This window comes from Parasteatoda tepidariorum, chromosome 1 (assembly GCF_043381705.1).
Source record: "Parasteatoda tepidariorum isolate YZ-2023 chromosome 1, CAS_Ptep_4.0, whole genome shotgun sequence".
NCBI lineage: Eukaryota > Metazoa > Arthropoda > Arachnida > Araneae > Theridiidae > Parasteatoda > Parasteatoda tepidariorum.
This window is the reverse complement of record NC_092204.1, coordinates 72,198,446-72,219,301: the sequence shown is the minus strand read 5'-3', so window position 1 is coordinate 72,219,301 and position 20,856 is coordinate 72,198,446. Positions and strand designations below refer to the sequence as shown.

The 20,856-nt window shown below is 29.6% G+C and overlaps 1 protein-coding gene across 6 annotated transcripts in view; it reads right to left on the bottom strand.

Moving 5' to 3' along the window:
* LOC107447961 (silk gland factor 3) overlaps nt 1-20,856 on the bottom strand; it is a 463,042-nt gene that overhangs the window by 114,240 nt on the left and 327,946 nt on the right. For all 6 annotated transcript variants that reach the window (XR_011638030.1, XR_001584597.3, XM_071187006.1 and 3 more), the window contains one exon: nt 14,253-14,288. The gene's annotated coding sequence lies outside the window, so the exon portion shown is untranslated. The remainder of the gene's footprint in view (nt 1-14,252; nt 14,289-20,856) is intronic.

The window sequence follows — 20,856 nt, the reverse complement described above, 5'->3', positions numbered from 1 at the left end:
CCTCTCTTGATTTCTCTTCCGGAGTTCTCTAGTTCTTTCAGTTAGAAAAGTTGAAAAGTAAATCAAATATTGGGTGTATTCTGTTCCGGTAACAGTTTTGCCGATCGTGAAATGAAGTAATGTCTAGATTTGAATCATGGATGTGTTTTGCAACAGGGTGGTTAGAGTCAGGTTTATTTAGAATGTGTACCATAGAAATGAAAGAATTTTCTTATGTTTAAGCTAACAATTTGAAATTAATATAATATGCATTCTGTATTTGAATTAATATAATTTCTGCAATGCGAAAAAGAAGAAAAAAAAAACGAAATATCTTGAATAACTTTTGATCTAATGATCGGATCTTCACTAACTGAGATTCAATCTTAATGGTTCGAAGGGGTGACTTCTGATATGCTAATATATGATATGTTATAATGTTAGTGCACACAAGTAACGAAATAAGACATGAAAATTTACTTTCTCTAAATAAACATGTCATTATTTCGACAGATTATGCTTTCCGACTTACAGACTATACAGGATACGGCCGCAATTTATGAAATAAGGTCCCAATAATTTTGTCAAGAGAACAGATATTTGAACCCGTTTATCTTAATTTCATTTTTTGCCTGTTTCGCTACATCTCGCGAACTTTTTTAACGAATTGAATAATTTTTGCACACAATTTCAAAATGCATTTATTCAAAAGTTAATTCCACGCAAAAATTAATTTTTAATAATTATTTATAATTTTTAATTATTTTATTCAATAATAGTCGAAAAATATTTGAATTTCAAGGTACAAAAATTTTTGCATCATTTAAAAGAATGTAATATTATATGGCAAAATACGAAATTCGAATGAAATCGTTCGAAATAGTTACTGAATTTTCAATATCTGTCTTTTTTTAAAATTCGATTTCTCAGAAACTATTCAATCGATTTCCTTCAAACTATGCATTTTGCCACATAAAGTTACATCCGTTTAAATGATAAAAAAATATCTTACAGTTTAAAAAAAATTTCGACTATTATTCAATAAAATAATAAAAATTTATAAAAAAAAGTTCAAATTATTTTTCTGCATGGAATTATTTTTGGATAAATGAATTCTATAAATGTGTGTAAAAATGTTTCAATTTGTTAAAAAAAATTCGAGATATGGCGAAATACGTAAAAAGTAAAATAAACATTAAGAGATCCAAACTTTCAATCCCTCTCCTGACCAATTATTTGGATCATATTTCGCTGATTGCTGCTACACCTTATATTTTAGAAGTCAGTAATCCTAAATCCATCGAAAAAAAGGAATGTTAATTCGAGGGAAAATACACATTTGTGTCTTATTTCGTAATTTAAAATATCGTCTGCACTAGCTAAAAGCATATTTTAGGTCCCCTTCTCAAATCATTAAGTTTGAGTTCATGAAAATCCAATCATTAAATCAAAAATAATTCTGGATGCGTTGTTTATTTACTTTTTGCTCTCCTTACATAAAGATTAATAACCTCACATTGTTTCTGACACTTAAAAATAGCATAGTTTGGCAAAAAATACAGATAGAAAAAAATATTTTTTAGATTTTTTATTTTTGCTTTGTATTAAATTCGTGTTTTAAGCGATGAAAACAAAACGTGCTTTCTTCTTTTTTGTGCTAATGCTAATAAAATAATAATCATAATTGGTTATTTAGATCAAAATAAAAATAATTTTTTAATTTGAATCTCATAGTGAATAATAAACACATTTTATTCCTTATTTTTTATTGAAATTTATTTATAACATCCTCTAAAAATGGGGATTTTACAAATCGATTTTTACAAATAGCTTTTTTTTTACCTAATTAAAATTTCTTCCACTTTTTAAGTATTAATTAGAAAACTATTTATTTCTCAATATTAATTGCCATTTTTCCTTGTTCATATCCTTATTTATTTATCCTACATTCGTTCATTCGTTAGTTAGTTTTTTAAGCATCGTAACAAGCATATCATATGCTTGAAAACTACGAGTTAAATTGAGAAATGATGACTTCACCGTAAAAATGATGTGAAAATAAAATCATTAGTTTAGTATTTGTAACATTAAAAATATCCTATTCCGAATTAGGAAAATATGAACTGTAGGAACTTTAATGTATTTTTCAATAAAATTTTATTTTCTCGGTGAAGGTAAACGAAGTAACCATTGACTCTATGAGAAAACAATAATTCCAAATTTATAGACAAGATTAGTTACATTTATAATGAACCCAAAATAAAAATAGACTTAAATTTCAAAATAGTCCCAATTTATTTACACTTACTTCACATCATTGACCAGGTGTGTCTTTAATTTGCATATGTTCCCTCGTCATCCAAATTACCCAATTTTAAAAGAGTTCATCTGACGCAATGACGTCACACCAATCAATTGAATCCTTCACCCCCTCCACTATTACTGTCTTCTTCTTAATTTGGTGCGTGTGAAAGCACCTTATCTTGATCGACTCTCAAAAAGAATAAAAAAAAGGAAAAAAATTAAAGCCAGAAGGGGGGTCCCATCTGGTGTTTGTCTAATTGAATCAATTCCGTTCCTCTTCGGCTTCAACATTTCACCACAAGTTGCCTCCCTTTCATTCTTCGCCTTTTTAAACAACAATAAAATAAAAGGTATATTTTAACCTCCGTGTTTCAATCGCAGATTTGCCTTTTCTCTTTTAGAAAGCATTGCACGACATCTGAGGTGGTTTGGAAATCGAGAATCTGAGATAGGATTACATTGAAAATGACTTTTCCCGTCGTTATATCTGATTTTATCAAAACATTATAAAATCAAAAATAATATCATGATAGATACAAAAATAATATCATTAGCGTATCATGATAGATAAAAAATAATATCATGTCAGATACAAAAATACTATCATTAAAATATTATGATAGATAAAAAAATAATATCCTGATAGATACAAAAATACTATCATTAGAGTATCATGATAGATACAAAAATACTATCATTAGAGTATGATGATAGATAAAAAAATAATATCATGATAGATACAAAAATACTATCATTAGAGTATCATGATAGATAAAAAAAATAATATCATGATAGATACAAAAATACTGTTATTAGAGTATCATGATGGATAAATAAAAAATAATATCATGATAGATACAAAAATACTCTCATTAGAGTATCATGATAGATAAAAAAAATAATATCATGATAGATACAAAAATACTGTTATTAGAGTATCATGATGGATAAATAAAAAATTATATCATGATAGATACAAAAATACTATCGTAAGTGTATCATGATAGATACCAAGATACCATCATTAATAGTATCATGATAAATAAATTAATGTTATAATGAGAAAAGGTATAAAAGTAGCATACTTTTCAAAAAAAATAATAAATTAAAAAAAATTTGAAAAAAAGGAAGGGGATACAGAGAATTATATTTCCTTTATTTAAAAAAGTTGAAAAGTAAATAAAGTATCGGCTGTTTTCGGTTCTGTAGTAGTTTGCAAATCTGTAAATGAAGTAATGTCTAGATTTGAATCATAGATTTATCATAGCAAAAATCAGGTGAGAATCACGAATGTGAGTATGTCATCAGGTATGTGGGCATGTGAGTGTATCAGGTATGTCAGGTATGTGGGTATAGGAGTGTATCATGTATGTTATCAGGTATATGGGTATGTGAGTGTTCCAGGTATGTCAGATATGTGGGTATGTGAGTGTATCAGGTATGTCAGGTATTTGAATATGTAACATCGAAATAGACATCAAATCTTTTTTATGTTACTTTAAATTAATATAATATGTGCACAAATGTAATAATATAATTAAAATAAAATTCCATCATAACATTATCACGATAGATACAAAATTGCCATCATAATAGTATCACGATAGATACAAATATACCATCATAATAGTATCATGGTGGATAAGCTAATATCATGATAGTATCATGATAGATAAAATAATATCATGATGAAGAAGTTATAAAAGTAACGTTCCTTCATTAAAAATAATACACTTCAAGGCCATAAGATGAAGACCATACAGAGAAATTGCGCAATTAAAACTTGTTTAGAAATTCGTTGACATCTGAATACTCTTAATGCACTTCATCTATTAAGATCTAGAGTATCAAGTTTCGCTGGTATTGATATTCTTCTTGTATTAGATCAAGTCAGATGCAAGACGTTCCGTCATAACCACTCAATAGATATATTATTAGAATTCGTTGGAAAAAAATTTAAAAAAATAAAATATACAAACATATGATAAAAAACTACACTTTCATTTTGGATCGCAAATTAATGTTTAAATAAGAACAAAACGAAAGCAAAGCACGAAAAAGAAATACGCCTTCAAATTCTAACAAATTACTATTGAGAAAAGCTTGTGTACAAAATATCAAAACCTGTTTGATTGTCTGTTGAAACTTGAAAGTGTTACGAATTACAGTCTTTCAAATCCTCTCTGTTTTATTCAACGACCCAACAGGTTTTTTATATAACGTGATTCGTAAGATTTAAAAAGGGTGTTTTTTGTTTACATTGCTTAAATATAAATTTGCGACCACCACATGTTGATGTTCTTTTTTCTTCTTCAATTTGAAAATGATTTTAATTATAAATACATTAATTAAGGTAATTTTAGAATAGCCTGTTAAACATCTTTTTTGGAGGTGTACTAAAACAATCACTTATAAAAACATTTAAATAGCCAAGTGTAAATTGTATTGAACCGAAATCTACCAGACAAATCTATATAAATGAATATCTTCAAAATTCCTATGTATATTCCTAATATAGAGCTGTCAAAACGTTACATCTTCATTGTTAAATTTTTTCAAAAAATTTTTATTTCATAAAAACAAGCTTTAAAAATAGTTTTTAAATAAAATTAATTTTGGATTAATTTTGAGGAATCAATTTGCCATTTTTCTAAATTTTTAATAAAGTATTTTTATAAAAGTAAAATATGATTTGAGTTGCTCAGCTTACTTAAGCAATAGACCTTGGCCTTTTCAGTTTAAAATGTTATCTTAAAACTCAAACAATAAATACCAGAATAACTTATTCAACTTTTATTTGGCTAGGAAGCACAATCCAAAAATATATTTTGTTACATCTACAGAAAGAAAACACTTTTTTGCTAAATGAATAGTTTGTTCATGCATTTATTCATTTTATAAGAACTTAATTTAAATGATTTATACTGGTGCTATCTAAAAAAACTTGTGTCACCATCCTGATTAATAAAAATTAAATTTCAATTGAATGTGCTCAAATTTATCTAATTATCAATACTTTTAGAGGAATAACGATTTAACAATTAAAAATTATAAATTTATGAAACTTTACTCATTTAATCATTATAAGAAGTATCGATTTTGCGGGATGCTGCATTTTCATAAAAATGAAGTGCACCACATTTTTAATAAACTTTAATTAATTTACTTTTATAAACTTCATTTAATTTAATTCAGTTCTCTTACAATTAATATTCTGTCCTTTATAACGGTTTAAATGCTTTAGGGGTAGTTAATTTAAATAAAATTAAAAATAAGTTTAACGAAATATATTTGTTTACTTATTTTTCGTTGACGGGTGTAATCGATGATTTCATCAATAATATGTATTATCTTAATATTTATTACCTTATAATAAAAATCGAATTTTACATAGTATTTCTAAATTATTCTATGTTATTCATCTAGTCGGAATCACCTCCAACAATACGTATGTCGCATTATCCTAGCTTATGCTGAAAACTTACACCATTTTTACTTAGAGGGGGATTTTCAGAGGAAGAGATTCTAAGAGATGACCGCTTTCATCACTTCATTCCCCCACCCCCAAGCGTCGGCACCCTGATCCGATGAAAAATTCATGAGAATCGTTGTCGACGGTAAGTGGCTGGACTCATGGGACGTGGACTCAAAGCCGCCAGACCATCAAGGACCGTCCGGTCTTATATTCGTCTCTTCGACGACTTTCGCGCGTCCGGCACAGAAGAATATTTCTTTATCTTGCCCCTATCACTTTTATTTTCAGATTCTTTTCTTTGGGCTATTCCTCCGTTTTACTTTCATCTGATCTGGACATTCATAAAAAAAACTTCTTTTTCTTTCTTTTCGTTTTCGATCATGGATTACAAAGGCGATTCTTTGTACATTCTCTTCCTCATAGGCAATAGTTAAAGAATTAATTTAGGGGAAAAATTGTTTATAACTAAATCGTGTTTGTTTTAGAAAGGATTGATTGTTTAAAATCTATAAATTTAAAAGTTGCATAGAATGTGTAGATAAAGGAATAATACGCGTTTTTGAAAGGCTAGATAAAGGAATAATAAGCTTTTTTGAAAGGCTATATATTTTATGCGTTTGTAGTCGAATGAAATAATGCTTTCTTGCGAGCAATATGCTATTTTCATATCTTATCTGAATTTGAAACAGTTACTCATAACTGTTAGGTCAAGTTTAGCTTGTCTTTAGCCAGCGCTTTCTATGTTCATTCTGAAAATAACGAAAACATCAAAATGGGAAAAAAAAGTAACAGTTTCAAATCAATCACTGCTAGTTTGTTTGAAAAGTAAAAGTTGTTAGGTTGCTGGTGTACAGACCGCATTGCCAAGATGCCATGATCCCTTTGACGAACAACTGGGAGTTTCTAGAATGCTTAATTTTTAGTTATTGCTTCTATAGAAGTAAACATGTATAATTATTTTTTCAGGGGTGTTTCCCTACCGGAGAGATAAAATTGTAAGAGAAACAAAAAATTGAAGGGGTAATAGTATTGCAGCGTCAGCGATTAATGTTAAAATAAGCATCTCTGTATGTAATAGAAATTACCTTACTTTGTCTAACAGTTACGTGTTAAAGAATCTCTTTGAAATTCTGAATAAAGGCAGTTGCACAGGCTTCATAGCCAGTTCCAAATATTGTTGTAAATTACAGTTGGCCTTTTTCAAGTTTTACAGCAATAGAGTGATAAGGTCTTCCATTGAATCACATCGCTCTCATACAGTAAAATCATCACTTGATCCCAGCAGAACAAGTCTAGGCTTGATAAGTAAGTAATTTAGTAGGCCAATGAATTAAACCACCAACGTGTTATCTCATATGAAGTAGGCATTTCAGGCCATGCAATACTATGCGATTTCTATTTATTACCGATTTATCGAATAAGATCACTGATAAATAAACAAGGCAACTTAAAAAAAAAAGAAAAAAAAAGAAGACATTTTCAAAGAAAGCGAATTAAGATTAGAGTCATTTTCAGGCCACTAAAGTGCCTATGAAGGGTAAACCTTTATTTTACAATAAATAAATTTATTCTGATATTAAAATGCTCAATTAACATTCAAATAAAGATTTAAGATATATTATTCACGCAGGTGCTTAATAAAGAAAAAGAACAAAGACCCGCTTTTAGTGTCACTTGTACTGATGGTCGATACACAAGAAATTTCTTATTTCTCGAATCTCCAAAGCTACCTAAAATCAACCATCTCAGGTAAGTTTAATTAAAACTAATTTAATTGGCAAGTTAAGCATTGGTAAGTTTAATTAATTTATCGCTTTTTAAAATCAATGAGCAATTTGTAATACTGATTCTAAGTGACCCTTATGAGGTGTGTGTTGCCATCGCAAAGTATTATCGTAAACACACTCCAGAGTGTACTTTTATTTTCCTTTACTAGCATTTGTTGTTAGTTTCAGAATAGGAGGAGTTTATATTGAGAGCATACACTATTTGTTCACACATTCATTATATGTGAAAGGAAAACTATCCGTGATTATATTTCTCTACGCATATGTCTGATAGTAAATTGCCTTAAACTGTAAATACAATTGGTACTACATCGTATCAACTTTAAAAATATTAAATATTTATGAGTAAGTGAATTAACATATCGCGTGCAGTTAAAAACAATTTAATAACATAATAATAAATGTGATATTAAATTTTTGAAATATTACAAGTACAGTAACAGTATTATAAGCCTATAAAATAATAGAACTTGTTGCTACGTGCTACAAAGTCTTCTTCTTGGGTTTTGGAATTAGGGAAATTGGTTCGATTAAAGCCTTCATATTGGAAAGTAATTTCGTTTTTTCCCCTTAAAAAAGACTTAATTATATTTTTTCGCCGCCAACTTCATATTAAAACTGCATAATCATAATATATTTTGACAGCTGGCATAGCAAGGCTTGCTTGTGAAAAAGTTCAATTGATTCTACGCAATAGTTTTTGGTATGTGCCCTTTCAAATATGAAAAGTGAAAAGCATTATTTTCGGTATATTTTACTTTTTTGTTATCGAAAAGGTAAAAATGATACTCAAGCAGAAAAAAAAATTACCCGATGTGTATGGAGTAGATGTATTGGCAGTATGCCACTGACAAAACTGATTTGCATAATTTCAATCCGGAAATATTCCTATTAAGATGCACGATGATACACCACGCCAGTTTAAGCAAATGAAGACACAATAAAGGCATTAGTTAATGCAAACCAGTGAATAAAAACTTGTGAGATAGTTGAGACATTAAATTTATCGAACTGGATCGTTCATAATCATTTGAAAAGCCTAAGGTTTAATCTCAAATATCGACATAAGGATTCGTCATGTTCTTACCGAAATAAATTTGTGCCGTCATGTTGACATTTGCAACTTGCTTCTCAAACGTCAAGAAAATTATCCACTTTTGAAGCGTATCATCATTGGGGATGAGAAATGTTCTGATATCTTCAAAAATTATTTAGACAGTAAAACACTTACTTCAAATAAGGTGGTCGAAAATCACCCGGATCAGTTTTTTTGCTAATAAAGTATTTTATGCTCACGGAATCATGCCAGAGAGATGGCGAAAGGTATTAGACCTGACTGGACAGTAAATTCAATAAAACTATTATTTACTATAAGAAAATTGTTATTTCAATTTTTAAAAAAACGCGTTATCACTTTCCGAACAACCTAATAGAAAACACTAGGCGGGGACAGATCGCCTATAAAATCACATTACTAACCAATAATTGTTAAATCTTAACTTGTCTAACCAGAAGGCTCATGCCTTTTACTTTTTTCTTGGGAATAAAAAAATATATATGTACATTATAAGGATCTCATTGAATTTACTGGCATTTCTAATTGATTCGCGTATAGATGGAGGTTTTCTTTTACCAAAAAGTCACACACAGTTTAATTAAACATCAATGCACTAGAATAATTAAATCCTGTTAAACAGAGTTCTCAGTTGTTACAATCTCATTGTAGGCCTTACTCACGAGAAAATTAATCCAGAAATAGTTCTCAGTCCCTTTTCGGCAATTTGGTTGTAATCTCAGTTTAGATGACTTGAAAATCGACCTGTTTAAAAGCTGAAGTTGTTACGTTGCTCCTGAATAGTAAGGTAAAATTTAAGAATGCACACGAGGTACGATTTAGGTAAGTAGATAATGTTTTATTCAAAGGTACGAGGTACGTAAAGTTGTAACTAAATTGTTATTCCAAGTCTCAGACAATAGTTGGCAAAGAAAAGAGTAGAATATTACAAAAGGGGTTGTTTTTCAATTATATGAGTTAATTAATAATTTGTACATTACTTTAGCTCTGCTATATCTTTTCAATTCATGCTCAAAAATTACCTTAAAAACAAACGAAATCAATAAACTTAAAGTAAAACTCAACGTATTGAAACAGCTACTTGATTCTTCTGCATGAATCCCCACGGGAAAAAAGCTTCCTAATTTGCGTACTAGAGCGTTCTCTATTTAGTAACACGCTATAATTATAGCATATTATATCAAGTTAAAAAACGTGACCATAATATAGAACATAATGTAATAATAGGTACGTTCATACAGCAAGGACCACAAATATAAATATAAAACCTTCAAGGAGTTACAGTACCCAAAAAATGACCAAAATATCGATATTTTTTAATTGCTTACAATAAAACTTCAAACTATTTTAAATAAATTGAAAAAAATCATCTCTATATCTACATTTTTTAAAAAGTTATAAATGATTTCAGATTGCCATAAAACAGAAACTTGATCAGCAGATAGATTTTAAAGTGCTTTTTCTCATAGATGATAATTTTGTATTTTAATCTTAATTAAATCCCTAAGCAATTTTTTCCATTCAAGAAAAAGCTTTGAAGTAAACTTTTTATCTTAAGTATAATACACTTATTTAAACTGTGCATGGAATAGGCATTTTATGAGGTATTTCAATTCTTACAGCACGTTATATATACCTAACAAGAATTTTTAACTTTTTTTTTCTTTTTCACAAAGCAATTTATAAAAACTGTTCTAATCGATATATCAACCAATGAATGCACAAAATTGTCAAAATAAATATTGTAAGCACTAAGAAAAAAAAAATTTGAAAAAGATTTACAAATTTTGAATTTTTTCAATTTTTTCTTAAATTTTTAAAAAATTAAACAGTTTAACTACTTTTTGAAGATAAATCATTGATTATAAGTTAAATGAGTATGTAAAGCATCCACAAAATGAATGGTTATACCTTTATTTAAAATTTGTTTTTCAAGGGTACTTAATTATTCTTTCATGTCTTCAAATAAGGCTGTTTTTAATAGAGGAAAAGCATTTTATAAACAGTTTCTTCATGTTTCTATACGTTATTAAAATTATTATTTAAATAAGTAAAAAATACTCTAAAGAGTGACTTGACATGTTCTTTCACTAATTTTTAGAAGAAGCGAGAATTAGTCGACATAAAATGAAAATAAATTGTTTCCATCAGATTGAGCATAAGTTGCCCAAATTGAATTCTGAGTTATCCGAGAGCAATTCCACATTGTTGCTTTCACGTCGATCTTTCCCTTTCAGAGTGGGCGAATGACCATTGGCGTTTGTATAGCCTCATTACGAGTCCCCCGGGTACCCAAAGGGGTCATTCTGACTGCCAGACAAAGCAGCCGCAACCGACTGGTCAGTGGATAAATTGCTGGGGCGCAGTTATCAGATTCATCACGCCCCGTTCCCCTGTATTCCCCTTCAATGATCAGCAATAGATCGTGATTTAAAGAGTATAGAGTCAGATCGGCTATTTATGGAGAGAGAGAGAAATGTCGTATTTGGAAAAGTCTCATTTCCAGACATTTCTGTGGCAAATAAATCATATCAATGTTTATATTTATAAGATTAAGTTGAAACTTAATGAGTAGCAAATAGAAATCAAGTGTATAACAAGTATTTGTAAAATTTAAAAAGTTCCCTCATTTCCGTACTTTGTAATTATTTTGCTATAATTAAGTAATAAACGATTGCAGTAATTTAGAGTATATTGAAAAATAAATCAGCAATTCTTAAGTAATTAAATGAAATAAATCATAAATTCTTAAGTAATTAAATGAAATAAATAATCAATTCTTAAGTAATTAAATGAAATAAATCAGCAATTCTTAAGTAATTAAACGAAATAAATCCTCAATTCTTAAGTAATTAAATGAAATAAATCATCAATTCTTAAGTAATTAAATGAAATAAATAAAACCTTTAAATCCATTGATTCGAATTGCGGAAGAGAGAAAGTAAAAATCGTACTTAGAAATGCCTAATTTTGGAACAGTATTCTCATTTTCATGACAAATTAATCAAATTATACTCATATTTCGCAGTTTAATTTTATAAATATAAAAAAAGGAGAAATCAAGTGAGCATTATATGATAGCAAAGCTTTGAAGAATATGATTCCCTTTCATCTGCTTGTTTCATATTTATTTTGTAATAGTCAAGCAATCACATTTAAAGTCGATTAAAAACGTTCCACCTCTGAGGGATCAGATCAGTAATCTGACTCTAATATGCTGGATCTTTAAATCTATGGATTTGAATCTATGGAATCTTTTGAGAAAGCCTTATTTTGAAACATTAATTCCCTTTTTTGCAGCAAATAAATTATAATAAATCTATATTTCTCAAATAAACCTGAAACATGCTTGTAGAATATAGAAATTAAATGATAATAAAAAATAATTGCAAAACTTTTTATAAAAAAATGTGTTTTTAGCTCAATTGTTATTTTCGTAATTGTTCATATTTTTCAATAATTAAGTGTTCAAACAATGGAAGTGATTTAAAGAACAGTTAAGCAAACTAAATCATCAATTTAAATAAGATCATAATTACTGCAATTTAAATCACGAACGAAATTTATGATATGAATCAACTAAGTCGAACTTTGGAAATCGAATAAGGCTACTATTTTGATATAAATTCGAATCGCCGAATTAGGAAATTAAATTAACAAATTATATTAAGTATGGGAAAAAGAAGAAAAAAAAGTATGGTCAAGAGTGCCAGAATATGGTAAAATTCATCATGTTTCTGGCTCCATGTGAACGCCAAAAAGCTCGGTAATTTCTTTACGAAGCGCTTTGGTGATGATTTTGGTAAAAATAGCAAGAAAATATGGTCTTATAATATATTATATTTGGAGAGTGTAGTCAAATTTGGTAATTTTATCATGATACTTTAGAACATGGCATGGCATTTATCTGGTGAAATTTACTTTTCAGTTCTGTATTTTTAACTTAATGTGGGGTAATAAGACGTATAATTTTAAAAACTACAATTTCCAATTAACCGCTACCACGTGAACGGAAAAATCCCATAATGAATATTTAAATACCGTATATTTTGGTTTTATTAACCAGAATTATGCTTTATTTTTTATTTATTTCTTTTTTTACTAGACATATTATTGCCTCATAAAACGGTAATTTTACCAGAATTTTTTTCTCTTGTGTATTCAAATCAGATGATAGTAAATTATATTCAAATCAAAGTATTCGAAACTGATACAAATTTTGATCAAAATTTTAATTTCATTGTCTTCAGATTTTTTCTTAACTCTAATTTATAAAAATTCAAAAACAATAATATCTGTATTAACATATTAATATTAGTATATTACATAATAATACAGCAATTACGATAAGAATGAAATCGTTTAAAGAAATTAGCGTTGAAGGAGAATTTAATGAATCTTCATATATATGTACTTACTACTTGCTCCAAACAATAAACATCAATAAATTTATTATTTTTGTTTAATTATTAATTTATTTTACTTATTTCCCTTTTTCATTTATTTACTTTTTATTTATTTATGCAATGCATAACGCAAACGTTTATTATCAAAACAAAAGCATTTTTAACGAACGTTACGATAAACATCGTTCTTACAGGCTTAGCTTTCAAAACTTGATGCATTGTCAACAATATCACTAAATTATTTTCAAAAATTTATGTTCTTCAGTAACTGGCGCAATGCACTTAAAAAATAGGCATAGTATAAGAAAGTATAATCCCTGGAAACCTTCCAGAATGTTTTGCTTATTATTTTTTCTTTATATGATTAGAAAAATATATTGTGTTTGTGACTTAGTACACGTTCTTTGGGCCTAAATCCAAGAAATCTAGAAGTAAGTGCCAACAATCTTTTCTTTGGCGCTTAATATTTTCCTATATTTTGATGTTTATCGGTCACTTTTTTCCACTTTTTTAAGGGGGGATTTCTTTGCATCACCAGTTCTTTAGTCACTTTGTGTGAATAATTAAATTGGGGATAGGGTGAAAAAAAATTTTTCAAACTTTCACTGCTTAAATAGCGATATTATAAAAATCCACGATCTTTGTTTTCGTTTAGTCTATTTGATTATGGATAAGAAGAAAAAAAATGACTAATTCAAACATAAAAAGTTACAATCTAGTCCATTACTTATGTACACAGTGGCTCATTGCTAGCCCCAAACACGAAGGTCTCATTTAAGTTTTCTGACTATGATAGTCTCAATGTTTGCTGCTAGTTTAATATAATTAATTATATATTAAACTTATTGTACGTGTTTCAGTAGCTAAGTTTTCATAATGCACAAAAATATTTCCTGAAAAAAAAAACCATAATAAATTCAATCACGTATGTGCTATAATAAAAAAATTCAATGCTTATTAGTATTTATTTTTAATTTTTTTTCTCCGTATTTTAAATATACAACTTTTATTTATTTCAGTATAATGTATACAAAAGTATTATACAGATTCAATCCTCGTGTCAATTCAGTGAGTTTGAATAAATTATTCAATAATTTAGCTCCATGTTGTGTTTCATTAACATTTAAAAATTGTTTACAATAGTCATCTTTTACAAAATATATTCAATTTCTGAAAAATTTTTGTGAATTTGTAAAAAAAAAATTTCTTTGAAAAAAAGTACTTACCGGTAATGAAGGGCAAAAACAACCTAAAATATTTATCTGAAATTAGAAAGAAAAAAATACTTAATACAAATATAGACAAAAGGAAATTAATCATTGAAAGTTAAGTCAGTGAAATTGAATTTTTTTTGTAAAAAATATGCATTGAAAAACTAACTATATATTTATTTATTATTCTATTATTTCATTATATTTATTTATTATTGATTCTACTAACTATTTATTAAAACTAATGATACATTTATGGTATTAAACAACATTCTTGATATTTAAAAATTCTTGATATTAAAAGAATATGCACTAAAAATAAGAATAAAAATAAAAGTAGCTTAAAAAACAAGCACAATACATTAAATATAGTTGCGGGGCTAAATATAACTGGCAATAGAGCAATTGGACCATTTCAATCAACCGCTTAATTGACAATTACAAAATAGAATGAAATACAAGTAACGTGAGAAGTCAAAATCCTAATTTTTTTCGGCTATGGGATCGAGCTAATTGATCGAGCTTCTTTTAACGGTACTCCGGTATTATATATGACAAAAAGTTCATAACCAGATAAGAACATACTATGTGAAAAGAAGAAAAAGGGATGGATGGACTACTAACTTTTATGAATATATTTTACTACTAATTATGAATATATTTTACTACTAATTATGAATATATTTTGCATTCATGTATAACATATTTTAAATATGGGACACATTTTTTATTTGTGTATGCATCTGCTAAAAATGAGCAAAATAAATATAATTTTACATTTTTTTAAAAAAAAAAACTAATTTTCTACGGTTCTGCATGAATAAGAAATAATTATTTTGTTTTCTCGTACACTATTTATTTTTCTTTATTTCAATTATTTTGTTGATTTTTAATTATTTAGCTCCATGAAAATACGTTTTAGAAGCTCAATTATAAACAAAATAAACACGTGAAATCAGATATCATTAGAAATGGTAATTCGATGGCGTAGCACCGATCACGTCGATCACTGAATTTGCAAAAAATGATAAAACATTAAACAACGTGGTATAAAATCTGAAACAGAATCGTTTACAATTTTATTAGTAACAGTGGCTAATGTTAAACTAATGCAAAAAGAAATAAATAGTTAAATAATAATTTTTCAAACATTTCTACCGAACGATATAATATAAATTTTTAAACGTTTCCCTCCTTCTTTTTTTTTTGGATCGGGGGTTTCAAACGCTGTCCAAATATCACAATCTTAGCTATGGTTCTGGAGTACTAAGAAATTCAAAATAGCCAATCAAAATATTAAAAAATAATAATAGATAATTGATTGGATATAAATATAATTATTACACGTTAAAAAAATCTTAATTCTAGTAACCCCTGTGATCCTTCCGCTGTAAATTAAGGTTCCGAGCAACACTTTTAGTGAGCCACTGATCCAGACTCTTAAAAAGTAACCAGAAATAGTACATGAATTGTTTTTGAGGACTTCTTCGTCTCTAACTCTATTTCCCTCATATCCCAAAGAGTAAGGATTATAAAGCCTTTTTCCAAATTTCAAAAACTCGCGTGATATTGTATGTTTATAAAAAAAAAATGTAATTACAGTGGCCTTGTCTTCCATCGAGAAGATGCCGGGGAAAAAGTGTTGAGTTACAAAAAAATATTTTAAAATTTTACCCTACTTCATGATAAGACAGGGAGGGAAAAAATCAAAATTACAATGTAAGCTTGAAAAAAAAATATTCTTTTTTATTTTACTCTCAATTTTAAATTTTTTATTTCGAACAACACGAACAAACCAGGAGGATTGTTCAGTTATTCCTGGTGATGCATGTAGGTCACGCCATAATGTCTTACGGTATTCGGCAAACGATGGTTGTATGATGTGTATTTCTGTTTTTTTTTTCTTTTTTGTATATATATATATATTATTCTTTTTATCTAATATTTGAATACTTTTTAGAGGTGGGGGGCATTTTCGCCGCCCAAACATCTGTTTTCTTCACGCGCTCTTTTCTGATGCGGTTTTTATCTACCTACTACCCCCAAACAAATCCATTTTCTTACTACAGAGGCGAAAAATGTACACATCACTTGAGTATGATGAATAAATCAAACTACGTATTGAACTAGTACATTAATGTTACAGTTCTAACCAAAATTTCTGTTTCTAAATATAAATCCGATTTCTCTTACAAATTAATCTAGTAGATGGAAAATAACGCAATCACTTGGACAAATCTGAATGGACTAATTATTTATGCCTTAAAATCAAATTGGAGATGGATATTCAATCAATTGAGTCGAACTATACGTTGAACTGCAAATAAATTATGTATTAAGCAAATAATTAATGTTATATCTCTGTAAATGATTAATCTTTTTAAATTTACAACATACACTCTTTAATAAAAAAATCGACGCACCAAGAAGCAATCATCCGATTGCTTTGAAATTTCGTATGCATGAATGTTTTGAACAGATATGGCTGGAATGATGCCGACTGGGGACGTATAGTCTTTAGCGACGAATCCCGCTTCCAACTGCGTCCTGACGATCATCGAAGACGTGTTCGGAGACGCACAGGGTAGAGGGGGGATCCTGCCTTCACTATTGTACGCCACACCGGCCCTCAACAAGGCATTATGGTTTGGGGTGCCATTTCCTTTGACAGCCGAACCCCTTTGGTCGTCATTAGAGGTACACTTACTGCACAGCGGTACGTCGACGACATCCTAAGACCTGTTTTGCTACCGTTCCTTTTGCAGCGACCTGGGCTGGTTTTTCAGCAGGACAATGCCAGATCACATACTGCACGTGTTGCTACGAACTGTCTGCAAGCTTGTCAAACTCTTTCTTGGCCTGCTAGATCACCAGATCTCTCTCCCATCGAGCATGTCTGGGATATGATGGGAAGGCGATTGCATCTGGCACGGAATGTTGATGACCTCGTTCGACAATTGGATCGAATTTGGCAGGAAATACCGCAAGAAACCATCCGGGAGCTTTATCGGTCTATGCCACGAAGTGTGGCAGCTTGTATCCAGGCTAGAGGCGGGTCAACACCTTATTGAACTTGTTACTGTTACTCTGCAATAAATTATTCAATTGTTTTGAAATTTTAATCAATTACTATTCTGTACATTGTCTTCCTATCCACCAATTTTCGTTTCAATCGGACAACTCCTTCTTGGTGCGTCGATTTTTTTTTTTGTTATAGAGTGTATTACAATTTACAATTTTTACTGTTTGTTAGCCTTTGAGATAGTAAATGCATTAACCCCAAAGCAATATTTTAATAGGTTAATTATTCATAGCAAAAAAGCAAATTGGTGATTGATATTTAATTATTTTAATCAAACTTTAGTATTGAATTATAAACAAGCTCTTTTTTGAAGAAACACATTAATATTTAGGGTTCTGTTTTCCAATTTCATAGCCTATCAGACAGTAGTAAAATGAATCAGTCACAAAGCAATATTTTAATAGATTAATTATTCATACCATTATAGCAAATTGGTGATGGATATTTAATCTATTAAAATACAATAATATATCTTTAATGACTTGTTATCAAGAAGATTTAAAAGTTTGCAAACTTTTTAGCTGTGCAATTTGGATGCGATAATATTACACTATAGTCATCAACTGTATTACTTGCAATTAATGTTTGTCGCATGATTGTGTCTAATCATGTCATAAACATTAATAAAAAGGTAATAAAATCTACGAGTCAAATATTACAGTTACATTTTTTCCCAGTAGTATTAATTTCTGAGAGCAAAAATTACTTATTTTTATGCAAACTACTAAAATTGCACAATTCTTGTCATTAAATGTCCACAAATTCGTACTAAATCAGTTATGTTCTATCACTTCGTAATTCACTTTTTCTTTCTATCTTCGTTTTGTTTGGGATGCTAGCAGTTTGTGTGTAGCTTAGTTTGTGATGCTCGTTTTGTTAATAATGCTAATTCAGCAGTTTTTTACCGGGTGGTTCATACGTGGTATTGTCTTGTAGTGTATAGCCTTTTTATTATACCACGACACCACATACAGATGAAGCTGTTCAAAATTTTAGAATGTGGATATGGAATTTCAGTCACCACCCTTCATCAAATCACAACTGAAGTGCAATATTCACTCATTATAAATAAAAAGCATTCCCTCAACAGCCCGTTATGGGCCAGGAGAGTCATGGAGGTTAAGGCTCCACAATTTCGTGACAAACGGCATGATTGTGGCAATGCACACAGGTCACCTTCACTTTCCAGACAAGCTGGTACTCATCGATCTGAAGCTGGGTGTGCTTTAAGCCACCATCGGAGATCGAACCCCAGTTCTTCACAATGACAATTCAGTATCTTAACCACTGAGCCATTGCGACTCCTCAATGTAAATACATAGTTTTTTTTAAAAAAAATCATGAATACATTTTATTGCACTTCATTTTAGATATATTAAGAAAAGTTAATGGTTTATTAAGTTAAAATGTAATAGTTGTTCTAATTTAATATTTAAAAAAAACTACGTAGATATTAATTTACTGTACCCTCTACAAAAGGCGATATTTTTTTTCTTTATAGTTGTTAATATGATAAAAACAACTCATTAAACTGAAATGTAATTTACATAAAAAGAAATAGAACTGTTTATATGGTGAACCTAAAAATTAAGTTTTTCGCGAAGTGTGTATTTCTGAATCTCCAAGTTGCCAATTAACCGTCCCTCAACCCTATCACTCACAAACAAAAAGAGCTTTCGATTCGAATCTACAAATGGAACACTCTCATTAACCCGATTTATTAATCAAATTACATAACCAGTTAACTGTAACTTATATCACGTTAAGAGACACACATTTAATCTACCGTTAACACACTACTCATTGCATTTAAATCACCCGGCTTTGTGCTGTCTCTTTTTTTTTCTCACTCTTTCGTCCGCCCCCTCCTTTGGGTGGGTGCAATTCTCTTTCATTCAAGAAAAGCTCATGATTATTCAACAGGAAACCTGATACGCCGTTGCTTCATTACCATAATCAGTTCCCATCGCGCCACTACTGCAAGGAATGGATAACTACGTTTGCTACATATCTTAAGGAAAAGATGTATATTTAATTCTGACCTTTCGTTATTATTTTATATCACTTTTCGGAGAGATTTTTTTTATTAGTAAGGAGCATTAAAAAACAGGTGGAAAAACTGCGAAGCTAACTGGAATAAATTGTGTGAGCTTTATCGAGTTTTTTGCTGTTGTTGTGCATAATAGAATACTTTTAATGTTATTATTGTGGTATTATGCTCATTAATCTTAATTATTAAGTTCATTAATCAGTTATAAAAGTTTAGAAAATTATTGAGTTTTCTTTAAACTAGTTTAAAAAAATAATATTCTGTGATGCGTGATTGGATTATAGCTTAATATAGTTTCAAAATTCTCCGAACTGTAATAAAATTGATTGATTGATTCAATTTTAAGTTCAATTGCACAAGAGCTGGATTTAATTATGAACCGAATACAAACTCGTTTGCTATAGATCTTAAGGAAAATAAGGATGAGGATTAGGTGGCTAACAATTGTAGAAACGTTAATTTAGCAAAATTTGCTTACAAAATAGAAGAATCGTACACCGAAGTCAAGCATTTGCGGTCAGTGTGTGGGTGAGTGACCTCTTTGATCATCCCGCGAAAGGACCGAGGGTGTGCGGTGTCAGTTCTCGTTAAACTGTTTTACCATAAAGTTCTTCACTTCGCCCGCACGTGATGGATGTACCAAAACCTACCATCTCCTCCGCAAAGGATCAAAATTGTGGGGGTATGCTTTCGGATCATTGTCAGGGGTGTTCAGGGGTTTGTCGCCAATAGCACATTGTGAAGTTCTAGTGTGACGTAAATTAACAACTAGTACTATTATAATTGCAGAATTGTCCTAATTTTAAGTACAAAGGACCTCAAACATTTCTAATAAGCACATGATGAAATTGTTCTAGCGCTTCAAGTCAATTTTAATCTTACGATTCCTGAGCAAAGAACCATTTAATGTTTAAATCGTGTTCATGTACTAAATGAAATTGCTTATGGCTTTGTAGTCTGAACCTTTACGTAAAAATTAAAGATAAAATTTCGAAATGAATAAATCGTGATTTACGTTTAAACTGAAAATTTCCTTTGTTCGCAAAGTGAACTTCAAAACAACAATTCAACCAACTCAATTCTAAGATCTATCCATGGTCAGGCAATGAAAGATACTAATCAGATAGGGGGAAGGATAGAAAAGAAGACTAAAGGGGCGTAAAAACCTTTTCCAATTGGATTAAAAGCATCGATAATGGCCGATTGGGTCAAGCAAAGAAAGTGGATTAAAGATAGGGGAAGTCAGCAAATAACTAATCATTTTATTCCCACCCTATTTAGGACATTAAGATACATCACCCTTCCCTACAACAGAATAAGAAAGAAAAAAAATCTAAGAACTCACTATTCCCCTTTATCTATAGCATTTCCAACCAAAAAGTTGAGCTACTTACTGGTATGGAAACAAATGATTCGGTCTATTAAAGCCATTTAAACTAATGAAATAGTAACAAGTATATATATATAACAGCCCGTTATGGGCCAGG